Below are 12,094 nucleotides of genomic sequence, written 5' to 3' on the forward strand. Positions count from 1 at the left end.
ACGTTCTCGGACCTTAATCAAACGAATGCGTTTACTTCCTGTGGCTCAAACGCAACAGAGGAGTTGGAAGGCATACACTGCCCTTTGACAGTTGTTACAACGAACGTGAGTGCACAGTGTCTCGTGAAATAAATCCCTAGCACTGTTGAAGCATTCCGTTCACGCATGCTCCTTCGCTCCTATGGCACTCCGAGGTGTTACTGACGGGGGAAATCTGGACTTTTACCTGAGGCCGGGGGAGGCTCACAATTCTTTTGTCGGCGAGCTCCAGAGTGCTCTTGCTGAAGCTCCCAGCAAGGAACTGAGAGCAGCAGGCCTCACACGAGTACACTCAGACGGCTTCCGTCACGAGTAAACTCAGGCCTCTTATGTGAGGCCTTCCGGCAGCAAAGAGAAGGTGGGCGCGAGGAGTGTGCTTCAGGCAGCTTAGGACCCGCAACTGTCTCGTCTACCACGGAGGGGAATAAGGTTTGCCCAGGGTCGCCCAGTTTCAAAGCGGAGCTCACGTAGTTATCCTCAGTGGTTTCTGATTACCTCAAGGAAACACACGGGAGGAACAGGGCCCTTCCATGGAGGCCCTTTTGGGCACAGGGACCTCTGCGTGGGATCTAGTGGGTAAGTATGGCAGTACCTTAGATAGGCCTCAGTGACCAAGGCTGTCGTCTGGCTCACGCCTTAGCTGTGTTAAGTGTGGACAGCGTGCTGGTCCTCAGGCTGGGCCCACAGCCTGGTTTTCGCTTCTGTGAGAGTGCTGTCCCGAGTCTCCTCCTGGAGCCAGTCGTCAGCACGGTGCCTTTTGGCACTGCAGTTCTCTTTCAGTCAAGGAGGCCGTGCGACTGGCAGAGGGAGTCTGCGCAGCACTGCCTTCGCGAGGCTCTTTTACGACTGGGGCATTCAACCCAGGCAAGCCAGAGAGCAGTACGTTGCCCTTGCTATGAATGTGAAGAGCTTTCTCCAGGGGCCTGTTTAGGCTAAGGTTCCTCAGAAGCCAGGAGCCGCCGTTCCGGCACGGAGAGAAGTCATCCTGCGAAATTGGCGAACGAGCTCCTATCCTGTGTGCCCCCAGGAGCGGCGCAGAGTTAAGGCACTCCGTGGTGGAGTATGGCCTCATGGAAACCACTGCACACCCAACTCCCCCGACGTGAAACACTGGAACTTACCTTGAGGCCTGAGGTCACCTTTCGTTCGGCCGGAGCTGAACATGTGGTGCCGTGGGAGGAGTTTCTAGAAAGGGATTGCCAGCACGGTTTTCGCTTTCAGAGAACACGCAGCCTCGGCCCACAACGACAATCCTGCCGTGCAGAGACGTCGGGCCGCTAGTGCTGTTCAGGCAGCTTTGAAGCCAAGCGCAAGGCGCCTCCAAACGGGGAGAAAGCGTACTCTCCCCTCCGCGTCCCACGTTCAAGCTGAATGACGCAGCATGTTTCTCGGAAGGCTCTGCCGAGCTATCTAGTACAGGGAGAGAGTGCCTGCCTCTGCTGAGAAAGGTTTTGACGTGGGGATTGCTGGACGTGAGGAAGAGCGTTCCCCAGGCCGTGCAACGTTTAGGCTTTGGTGATTCTGGATGGTCCCAAGGGTCCAGAATTGTCCCTGGGAAAGCTGTCCTCTTTTTCGTTCTCCGGCTGGAAGTAAACAGCTGGCAACCGACTGCCGTACGCAGACGTCCTGGGGGAGCCCACCGGTTTCATTTGGGACGCACATTGGTGTCTCACCGCAGAGCCCAAATTCCTAACTCGGGGCACACCAGCATGGAATGTAAGGCTGTTTACAACTGCGTAGCCTGAGGCCGTTGGAAGGCCGTACAATCGAGAGCTTTCGAGCGAACAGGGCAGCGCTTGGCCATCGTCGTTGCACGTTCTCGGACCTTAATCAAACGAATGCGTTTACTTCCTGTGGCTCAAACGCAACAGAGGAGTTGGAAGGCATACACTGCCCTTTGACAGTTGTTACAACCAACGTGAGTGCACAGTGTCTCGTGAAATAAATCCCTAGCACTGTTGAAGCATTCCGTTCACGCATGCTCCTTCGCTCCTATGGCACTCCGAGGTGTTACTGACGGGGGAAATCTGGACTTTTACCTGAGGCCGGGGGAGGCTCACAATTCTTTTGTCGGCGAGCTCCAGAGTGCTCTTGCTGAAGCTCCCAGCAAGGAACTGAGAGCAGCAGGCCTCACACGAGTACACTCAGACGGCTTCCGTCACGAGTAAACTCAGGCCTCTTATGTGAGGCCTTCCGGCAGCAAAGAGAAGGTGGGCGCGAGGAGTGTGCTTCAGGCAGCTTAGGACCCGCAACTGTCTCGTCTACCACGGAGGGGAATAAGGTTTGCCCAGGGTCGCCCAGTTTCAAAGCGGAGCTCACGTAGTTATCCTCAGTGGTTTCTGATTACCTCAAGGAAACACACGGGAGGAACAGGGCCCTTCCATGGAGGCCCTTTTGGGCACAGGGACCTCTGCGTGGGATCTAGTGGGTAAGTATGGCAGTACCTTAGATAGGCCTCAGTGACCAAGGCTGTCGTCTGGCTCACGCCTTAGCTGTGTTAAGTGTGGACAGCGTGCTGGTCCTCAGGCTGGGCCCACAGCCTGGCTTTCGCTTCTGTGCGAGTGCTGTCCCGAGTCTCCTCCTGGAGCCAGTCGTCAGCACGGTGCCTTTTGGCACTGCAGTTCTCTTTCAGTCAAGGAGGCCGTGCGACTGGCAGAGGGAGTCTGCGCAGCACTGCCTTCGCGAGGCTCTTTGACGACTGGGGCATTCAACCCAGGCAAGCCAGAGAGCAGTACGTTGCCCTTGTTATGAATGTGAAGAGCTTTCTCCAGGGGCCTGTTTAGGCTAAGGTTCCTCAGAAGCCAGGAGCCGCCGTTCCGGCACGGAGAGAAGTCATCCTGCGAAATTGGCGAACGAGCTCCTATCCTGTGTGCCCCCAGGAGCGGCGCAGAGTTAAGGCACTCCGTGGTGGAGTATGGCCTCATGGAAACCACTGCACACCCAACTCCCCCGACGTGAAACACTGGAACTTACCTTGAGGCCTGAGGTCACCTTTCGTTCGGCCGGAGCTGAACATGTGGTGCCGTGGGAGGAGTTTCTAGAAAGGGATTGCCAGCACGGTTTTCGCTTTCAGAGAACACGCAGCCTCGGCCCACAACGACAATCCTGCCGTGCAGAGACGTCGGGCCGCTAGTGCTGTTCAGGCAGCTTTGAAGCCAAGCGCAAGGCGCCTCCAAACGGGGAGAAAGCGTACTCTCCCCTCCGCGTCCCACGTTCAAGCTGAATGACGTAGCATGTTTCTCGGAAGGCTCTGCCGAGCTATCTAGTACAAGGGAGAGAGTGCCTGCCTCTGCTGAGAAAGGTTTTGACGTGGGGATTGCTGGACGTGAGGAAGAGCGTTCCCCAGGCCGTGCAAAGTTGAGGCTTTGGTGATTCTGGATGGTCCCAAGGGTCCAGAATTGTCCCTGGGAAAGCTGTCCTCTTTTTCCTTCTCCGGCTGGAAATAAACAGCTGGCAACCGACTGCCGTACGCAGACGTCCTGGGGGAGCCCGCCGGTTTCATTTGGGACGCACATTGGTGTCTCACCGCAGAGCCCAAATTCCTAACTGGGGGCACACCAGCATGGAATGTAAGGCTGTTTACAACTGCGTAGCCTGAGGCCGTAGGAAGGCCGTACAATCGAGAGCTTTCGAGCGAACAGGGCAGCGCTTGGCCATCGTCGTTGCACGTTCTCGGACCTTAATCAAACGAATGCGTTTACTTCCTGTGGCTCAAACGCAACAGAGGAGTTGGAAGGCATACCCTGCCCTTTGACAGTTGTTACAACGAACGTGAGTGCACAGTGTCTCGTGAAATAAATCCCTAGCACTGTTGAAGCATTCCGTTCACGCATGCTCCTTCGCTCCTATGGCACTCCGAGGTGTTACTGACGGGGGAAATCTGGACTTTTACCTGAGGCCGGGGGAGGCTCACAATTCTTTTGTCGGCGAGCTCCAGAGTGCTCTTGCTGAAGCTCCCAGCAAGGAACTGAGAGCAGCAGGCCTCACACGAGTACACTCAGACGGCTTCGGTCACGAGTAAACTCAGGCCTCTTATGTGAGGCCTTCCGGCAGCAAAGAGAAGGTGGGCGCGAGGAGTGTGCTTCAGGCAGCTTAGGACCCGCAACTGTCTCGTCTACCACGGAGGGGAATAAGGTTTGCCCAGGGTCGCCCAGTTTCAAAGCGGAGCTCACGTAGTTATCCTCAGTGGTTTCTGATTACCTCAAGGAAACACACGGGAGGAACAGGGCCCTTCCATGGAGGCCCTTTTGGGCACAGGGACCTCTGCGTGGGATCTAGTGGGTAAGTATGGCAGTACCTTAGATAGGCCTCAGTGACCAAGGCTGTCGTCTGGCTCACGCCTTAGCTGTGTTAAGTGTGGACAGCGTGCTGGCCCTCAGGCTGGGCCCACAGCCTGGCTTTCGCTTCTGTGAGAGTGCTGTCCCGAGTCTCCTCCTGGAGCCAGTCGTCAGCACGGTGCCTTTTGGCACTGCAGTTCTCTTTCAGTCAAGGAGGCCGTGCGACTGGCAGAGGGAGTCTGCGCAGCACTGCCTTCGCGAGGCTCTTTGACGACGGGGGCACTCAACCCAGGCAAGCCAGAGAGCAGTACGTTGCCCTTGCTATGAATGTGAAGAGCTTTCTCCAGGGGCCTGTTTAGGCTAAGGTTCCTCAGAAGCCAGGAGCCGCCGTTCCGGCACGGAGAGAAGTCATCCTGCGAAATTGGCGAACGAGCTCCTATCCTGTGTGCCCCCAGGAGCGGCGCAGAGTTAAGGCACTCCGTGGTGGAGTATGGCCTCATGGAAACCAGTGCACACCCAACTCCCCCGACGTGAAACACTGGAACTTACCTTGAGGCCTGAGGTCACCTTTCGTTCGGCCGGAGCTGAACATGTGGTGCCGTGGGAGGAGTTTCTAGAAAGGGATTGCCAGCACGGTTTTCGCTTTCAGAGAACACGCAGCCTCGGCCCACAACGACAATCCTGCCGTGCAGAGACGTCGGGCCGCTAGTGCTGTTCAGGCAGCTTTGAAGCCAAGCGCAAGGCGCCTCCAAACGGGGAGAAAGCGTACTCTCCCCTCCGCGTCCCACGTTCAAGCTGAATGACGCAGCATGTTTCTCGGAAGGCTCTGCCGAGCTATCTAGTACAAGGGAGAGAGTGCCTGCCTCTGCTGAGAAAGGTTTTGACGTGGGGATTGCTGGACGTGAGGAAGAGCGTTCCCCAGGCCGTGCAAAGTTGAGGCTTTGGTGATTCTGGATGGTCCCAAGGGTCCAGAATTGTCCCTGGGAAAGCTGTCCTCTTTTTCGTTCTCCGGCTGGAAGTAAACAGCTGGCAACCGACTGCCGTACGCAGACGTCCTGGGGGAGCCCGCCGGTTTCATTTGGGACGCACATTGGTGTCTCACCGCAGAGCCCAAATTCCTAACTGGGGGCACACCAGCATGGAATGTAAGGCTGTTTACAACTGCGTAGCCTGAGGCCGTTGGAAGGCCGTACAATCGAGAGCTTTCGAGCGAACAGGGCAGCGCTTGGCCATCGTCGTTGCACGTTCTCGGACCTTAATCAAACGAATGCGTTTACTTCCTGTGGCTCAAACGCAACAGAGGAGTTGGAAGGCATACCCTGCCCTTTGACAGTTGTTACAACGAACGTGAGTGCACAGTGTCTCGTGAAATAAATCCCTAGCACTGTTGAAGCATTCCGTTCACGCATGCTCCTTCGCTCCTATGGCACTCCGAGGTGTTACTGACGGGGGAAATCTGGACTTTTACCTGAGGCCGGGGGAGGCTCACAATTCTTTTGTCGGCGAGCTCCAGAGTGCTCTTGCTGAAGCTCCCAGCAAGGAACTGAGAGCAGCAGGCCTCACACGAGTACACTCAGACGGCTTCGGTCACGAGTAAACTCAGGCCTCTTATGTGAGGCCTTCCGGCAGCAAAGAGAAGGTGGGCGCGAGGAGTGTGCTTCAGGCAGCTTAGGACCCGCAACTGTCTCGTCTACCACGGAGGGGAATAAGGTTTGCCCAGGGTCGCCCAGTTTCAAAGCGGAGCTCACGTAGTTATCCTCAGTGGTTTCTGATTACCTCAAGGAAACACACGGGAGGAACAGGGCCCTTCCATGGAGGCCCTTTTGGGCACAGGGACCTCTGCGTGGGATCTAGTGGGTAAGTATGGCAGTACCTTAGATAGGCCTCAGTGACCAAGGCTGTCGTCTGGCTCACGCCTTAGCTGTGTTAAGTGTGGACAGCGTGCTGGTCCTCAGGCTGGGCCCACAGCCTGGCTTTCGCTTCTGTGAGAGCGCTGTCCCGAGTCTCCTCCTGGAGCCAGTCGTCAGCACGGTGCCTTTTGGCACTGCAGTTCTCTTTCAGTCAAGGAGGCCGTGCGACTGGCAGAGGGAGTCTGCGCAGCAGAGCCTTCGCGAGGCTCTTTGACGACTGGGGCACTCAACCCAGGCAAGCCAGAGAGCAGTACGTTGCCCTTGCTATGAATGTGAAGAGCTTTCTCCAGGGGCCTGTTTAGGCTAAGGTTCCTCAGAAGCCAGGAGCCGCCGTTCCGGCACGGAGAGAAGTCATCCTGCGAAATTGGCGAACGAGCTCCTATCCTGTGTGCCCCCAGGAGCGGCGCAGAGTTAAGGCACTCCGTGGTGGAGTATGGCCTCATGGAAACCACTGCACACCCAACTCCCCCGACGTGAAACACTGGAACTTACCTTGAGGCCTGAGGTCACCTTTCGTTCGGCCGGAGCTGAACATGTGGTGCCGTGGGAGGAGTTTCTAGAAAGGGATTGCCAGCACGGTTTTCGCTTTCAGAGAACACGCAGCCTCGGCCCACAACGACAATCCTGCCGTGCAGAGACGTCGGGCCGCAGTGCTGTTCAGGCAGCTTTGAAGCCAAGCGCAAGGCGCCTCCAAACGGGGAGAAAGCGTACTCTCCCCTCCGCGTCCCACGTTCAAGCTGAATGACGCAGCATGTTTCTCGGAAGGCTCTGCCGAGCTATCTAGTACAAGGGAGAGAGTGCCTGCCTCTGCTGAGAAAGGTTTTGACGTGGGGATTGCTGGACGTGAGGAAGAGCGTTCCCCAGGCCGTGCAAAGTTGAGGCTTTGGTGATTCTGGATGGTCCCAAGGGTCCAGAATTGTCCCTGGGAAAGCTGTCCTCTTTTTCGTTCTCCGGCTGGAAGTAAACAGCTGGCAACCGACTGCCGTACGCAGACGTCCTGGGGGAGCCCGCCGGTTTCATTTGGGACGCACATTGGTGTCTCACCGCAGAGCCCAAATTCCTAACTGGGGGCACACCAGCATGGAATGTAAGGCTGTTTACAACTGCGTAGCCTGAGGCCGTTGGAAGGCCGTACAATCGAGAGCTTTCGAGCGAACAGGGCAGCGCTTGGCCATCGTCGTTGCACGTTCTCGGACCTTAATCAAACGAATGCGTTTACTTCCTGTGGCTCAAACGCAACAGAGGAGTTGGAAGGCATACCCTGCCCTTTGACAGTTGTTACAACGAACGTGAGTGCACAGTGTCTCGTGAAATAAATCCCTAGCACTGTGGAAGCATTCCGTTCACGCATGCTCCTTCGCTCCTATGGCACTCCGAGGTGTTACTGACGGGGGAAATCTGGACTTTTACCTGAGGCCGGGGGAGGCTCACAATTCTTTTGTCGGCGAGCTCCAGAGTGCTCTTGCTGAAGCTCCCAGCAAGGAACTGAGAGCAGCAGGCCTCACACGAGTACACTCAGACGGCTTCCGTCACGAGTAAACTCAGGCCTCTTATGTGAGGCCTTCCGGCAGCAAAGAGAAGGTGGGCGCGAGGAGTGTGCTTCAGGCAGCTTAGGACCCGCAACTGTCTCGTCTACCACGGAGGGGAATAAGGTTTGCCCAGGGTCGCCCAGTTTCAAAGCGGAGCTCACGTAGTTATCCTCAGTGGTTTCTGATTACCTCAAGGAAACACACGGGAGGAACAGGGCCCTTCCATGGAGGCCCTTTTGGGCACAGGGACCTCTGCGTGGGATCTAGTGGGTAAGTATGGCAGTACCTTAGATAGGCCTCAGTGACCAAGGCTGTCGTCTGGCTCACGCCTTAGCTGTGTTAAGTGTGGACAGCGTGCTGGTCCTCAGGCTGGGCCCACAGCCTGGCTTTCGCTTCTGTGAGAGTGCTGTCCCGAGTCTCCTCCTGGAGCCAGTCGTCAGCACGGTGCCTTTTGGCACTGCAGTTCTCTTTCAGTCAAGGAGGCCGTGCGACTGGCAGAGGGAGTCTGCGCAGCAGAGCCTTCGCGAGGCTCTTTGACGACTGGGGCACTCAACCCAGGCAAGCCAGAGAGCAGTACGTTGCCCTTGCTATGAATGTGAAGAGCTTTCTCCAGGGGCCTGTTTAGGCTAAGGTTCCTCAGAAGCCAGGAGCCGCCGTTCCGGCACGGAGAGAAGTCATCCTGCGAAATTGGCGAACGAGCTCCTATCCTGTGTGCCCCCAGGAGCGGCGCAGAGTTAAGGCACTCCGTGGTGGAGTATGGCCTCATGGAAACCACTGCACACCCAACTCCCCCGACGTGAAACACTGGAACTTACCTTGAGGCCTGAGGTCACCTTTCGTTCGGCCGGAGCTGAACATGTGGTGCCGTGGGAGGAGTTTCTAGAAAGGGATTGCCAGCACGGTTTTCGCTTTCAGAGAACACGCAGCCTCGGCCCACAACGACAATCCTGCCGTGCAGAGACGTCGGGCCGCTAGTGCTGTTCAGGCAGCTTTGAAGCCAAGCGCAAGGCGCCTCCAAACGGGGAGAAAGCGTACTCTCCCCTCCGCGTCCCACGTTCAAGCTGAATGACGCAGCATGTTTCTCGGAAGGCTCTGCCGAGCTATCTAGTACAAGGGAGAGAGTGCCTGCCTCTGCTGAGAAAGGTTTTGACGTGGGGATTGCTGGACGTGAGGAAGAGCGTTCCCCAGGCCGTGCAAAGTTGAGGCTTTGGTGATTCTGGATGGTCCCAAGGGTCCAGAATTGTCCCTGGGAAAGCTGTCCTCTTTTTCGTTCTCCGGCTGGAAGTAAACAGCTGGCAACCGACTGCCGTACGCAGACGTCCTGGGGGAGCCCGCCGGTTTCATTTGGGACGCACATTGGTGTCTCACCGCAGAGCCCAAATTCCTAACTGGGGGCACACCAGCATGGAATGTAAGGCTGTTTACAACTGCGTAGCCTGAGGCCGTTGGAAGGCCGTACAATCGAGAGCTTTCGAGCGAACAGGGCAGCGCTTGGCCATCGTCGTTGCACGTTCTCGGACCTTAATCAAACGAATGCGTTTACTTCCTGTGGCTCAAACGCAACAGAGGAGTTGGAAGGCATACCCTGCCCTTTGACAGTTGTTACAACGAACGTGAGTGCACAGTGTCTCGTGAAATAAATCCCTAGCACTGTTGAAGCATTCCGTTCACGCATGCTCCTTCGCTCCTATGGCACTCCGAGGTGTTACTGACGGGGGAAATCTGGACTTTTACCTGAGGCCGGGGGAGGCTCACAATTCTTTTGTCGGCGAGCTCCAGAGTGCTCTTGCTGAAGCTCCCAGCAAGGAACTGAGAGCAGCAGGCCTCACACGAGTACACTCAGACGGCTTCCGTCACGAGTAAACTCAGGCCTCTTATGTGAGGCCTTCCGGCAGCAAAGAGAAGGTGGGCGCGAGGAGTGTGCTTCAGGCAGCTTAGGACCCGCAACTGTCTCGTCTACCACGGAGGGGAATAAGGTTTGCCCAGGGTCGCCCAGTTTCAAAGCGGAGCTCACGTAGTTATCCTCAGTGGTTTCTGATTACCTCAAGGAAACACACGGGAGGAACAGGGCCCTTCCATGGAGGCCCTTTTGGGCACAGGGACCTCTGCGTGGGATCTAGTGGGTAAGTATGGCAGTACCTTAGATAGGCCTCAGTGACCAAGGCTGTCGTCTGGCTCACGCCTTAGCTGTGTTAAGTGTGGACAGCGTGCTGGTCCTCAGGCTGGGCCCACAGCCTGGCTTTCGCTTCTGTGAGAGCGCTGTCCCGAGTCTCCTCCTGGAGCCAGTCGTCAGCACGCTGCCTTTTGGCACTGCAGTTCTCTTTCAGTCAAGGAGGCCGTGCGACTGGCAGAGGGAGTCTGCGCAGCAGAGCCTTCGCGAGGCTCTTTGACGACTGGGGCACTCAACCCAGGCAAGCCAGAGAGCAGTACGTTGCCCTTGCTATGAATGTGAAGAGCTTTCTCCAGGGGCCTGTTTAGGCTAAGGTTCCTCAGAAGCCAGGAGCCGCCGTTCCGGCACGGAGAGAAGTCATCCTGCGAAATTGGCGAACGAGCTCCTATCCTGTGTGCCCCCAGGAGCGGCGCAGAGTTAAGGCACTCCGTGGTGGAGTATGGCCTCATGGAAACCACTGCACACCCAACTCCCCCGACGTGAAACACTGGAACTTACCTTGAGGCCTGAGGTCACCTTTCGTTCGGCCGGAGCTGAACATGTGGTGCCGTGGGAGGAGTTTCTAGAAAGGGATTGCCAGCACGGTTTTCGCTTTCAGAGAACACGCAGCCTCGGCCCACAACGACAATCCTGCCGTGCAGAGACGTCGGGCCGCAGTGCTGTTCAGGCAGCTTTGAAGCCAAGCGCAAGGCGCCTCCAAACGGGGAGAAAGCGTACTCTCCCCTCCGCGTCCCACGTTCAAGCTGAATGACGCAGCATGTTTCTCGGAAGGCTCTGCCGAGCTATCTAGTACAAGGGAGAGAGTGCCTGCCTCTGCTGAGAAAGGTTTTGACGTGGGGATTGCTGGACGTGAGGAAGAGCGTTCCCCAGGCCGTGCAACGTTTAGGCTTTGGAGATTCTGGATGGTCCCAAGGGTCCAGAATTGTCCCTGGGAAAGCTGTCCTCTTTTTCGTTCTCCGGCTGGAAGTAAACAGCTGGCAACCGACTGCCGTACGCAGACGTCCTGGGGGAGCCCGCCGGTTTCATTTGGGACGCACATTGGTGTCTCACCGCAGAGCCCAAATTCCTAACTGGGGGCACACCAGCATGGAATGTAAGGCTGTTTACAACTGCGTAGCCTGAGGCCGTTGGAAGGCCGAACAATCGAGAGCTTTCGAGCGAACAGGGCAGCGCTTGGCCATCGTCGTTGCACGTTCTCGGACCTTAATCAAACGAATGCGTTTACTTCCTGTGGCTCAAACGCAACAGAGGAGTTGGAAGGCATACACTGCCCTTTGACAGTTGTTACAACCAACGTGAGTGCACAGTGTCTCGTGAAATAAATCCCTAGCACTGTTGAAGCATTCCGTTCACGCATGCTCCTTCGCTCCTATGGCACTCCGAGGTGTTACTGATGGGGGAAATCTGGACTTTTACCTGAGGCCGGGGGAGGCTCACAATTCTTTTGTCGGCGAGCTCCAGAGTGCTCTTGCTGAAGCTCCCAGCAAGGAACTGAGAGCAGCAGGCCTCACACGAGTACACTCAGACGGCTTCCGTCACGAGTAAACTCAGGCCTCTTATGTGAGGCCTTCCGGCAGCAAAGAGAAGGTGGGCGCGAGGAGTGTGCTTCAGGCAGCTTAGGACCCGCAACTGTCTCGTCTACCACGGAGGGGAATAAGGTTTGCCCAGGGTCGCCCAGTTTCAAAGCGGAGCTCACGTAGTTATCCTCAGTGGTTTCTGATTACCTCAAGGAAACACACGGGAGGAACAGGGCCCTTCCATGGAGGCCCTTTTGGGCACAGGGACCTCTGCGTGGGATCTAGTGGGTAAGTATGGCAGTACCTTAGATAGGCCTCAGTGACCAAGGCTGTCGTCTGGCTCACGCCTTAGCTGTGTTAAGTGTGGACAGCGTGCTGGTCCTCAGGCTGGGCCCACAGCCTGGCTTTCGCTTCTGTGAGAGTGCTGTCCCGAGTCTCCTCCTGGAGCCAGTCGTCAGCACGGTGCCTTTTGGCACTGCAGTTCTCTTTCAGTCAAGGAGGCCGTGCGACTGGCAGAGGGAGTCTGCGCAGCACTGCCTTCGCGAGGCTCTTTGACGACTGGGGCATTCAACCCAGGCAAGCCAGAGAGCAGTACGTTGCCCTTGTTATGAATGTGAAGAGCTTTCTCCAGGGGCCTGTTTAGGCTAAGGTT

This window comes from Globicephala melas, chromosome 19, assembly GCF_963455315.2.
Source record: "Globicephala melas chromosome 19, mGloMel1.2, whole genome shotgun sequence".
Classification (NCBI taxonomy): Eukaryota; Metazoa; Chordata; class Mammalia; order Artiodactyla; family Delphinidae; genus Globicephala; species Globicephala melas.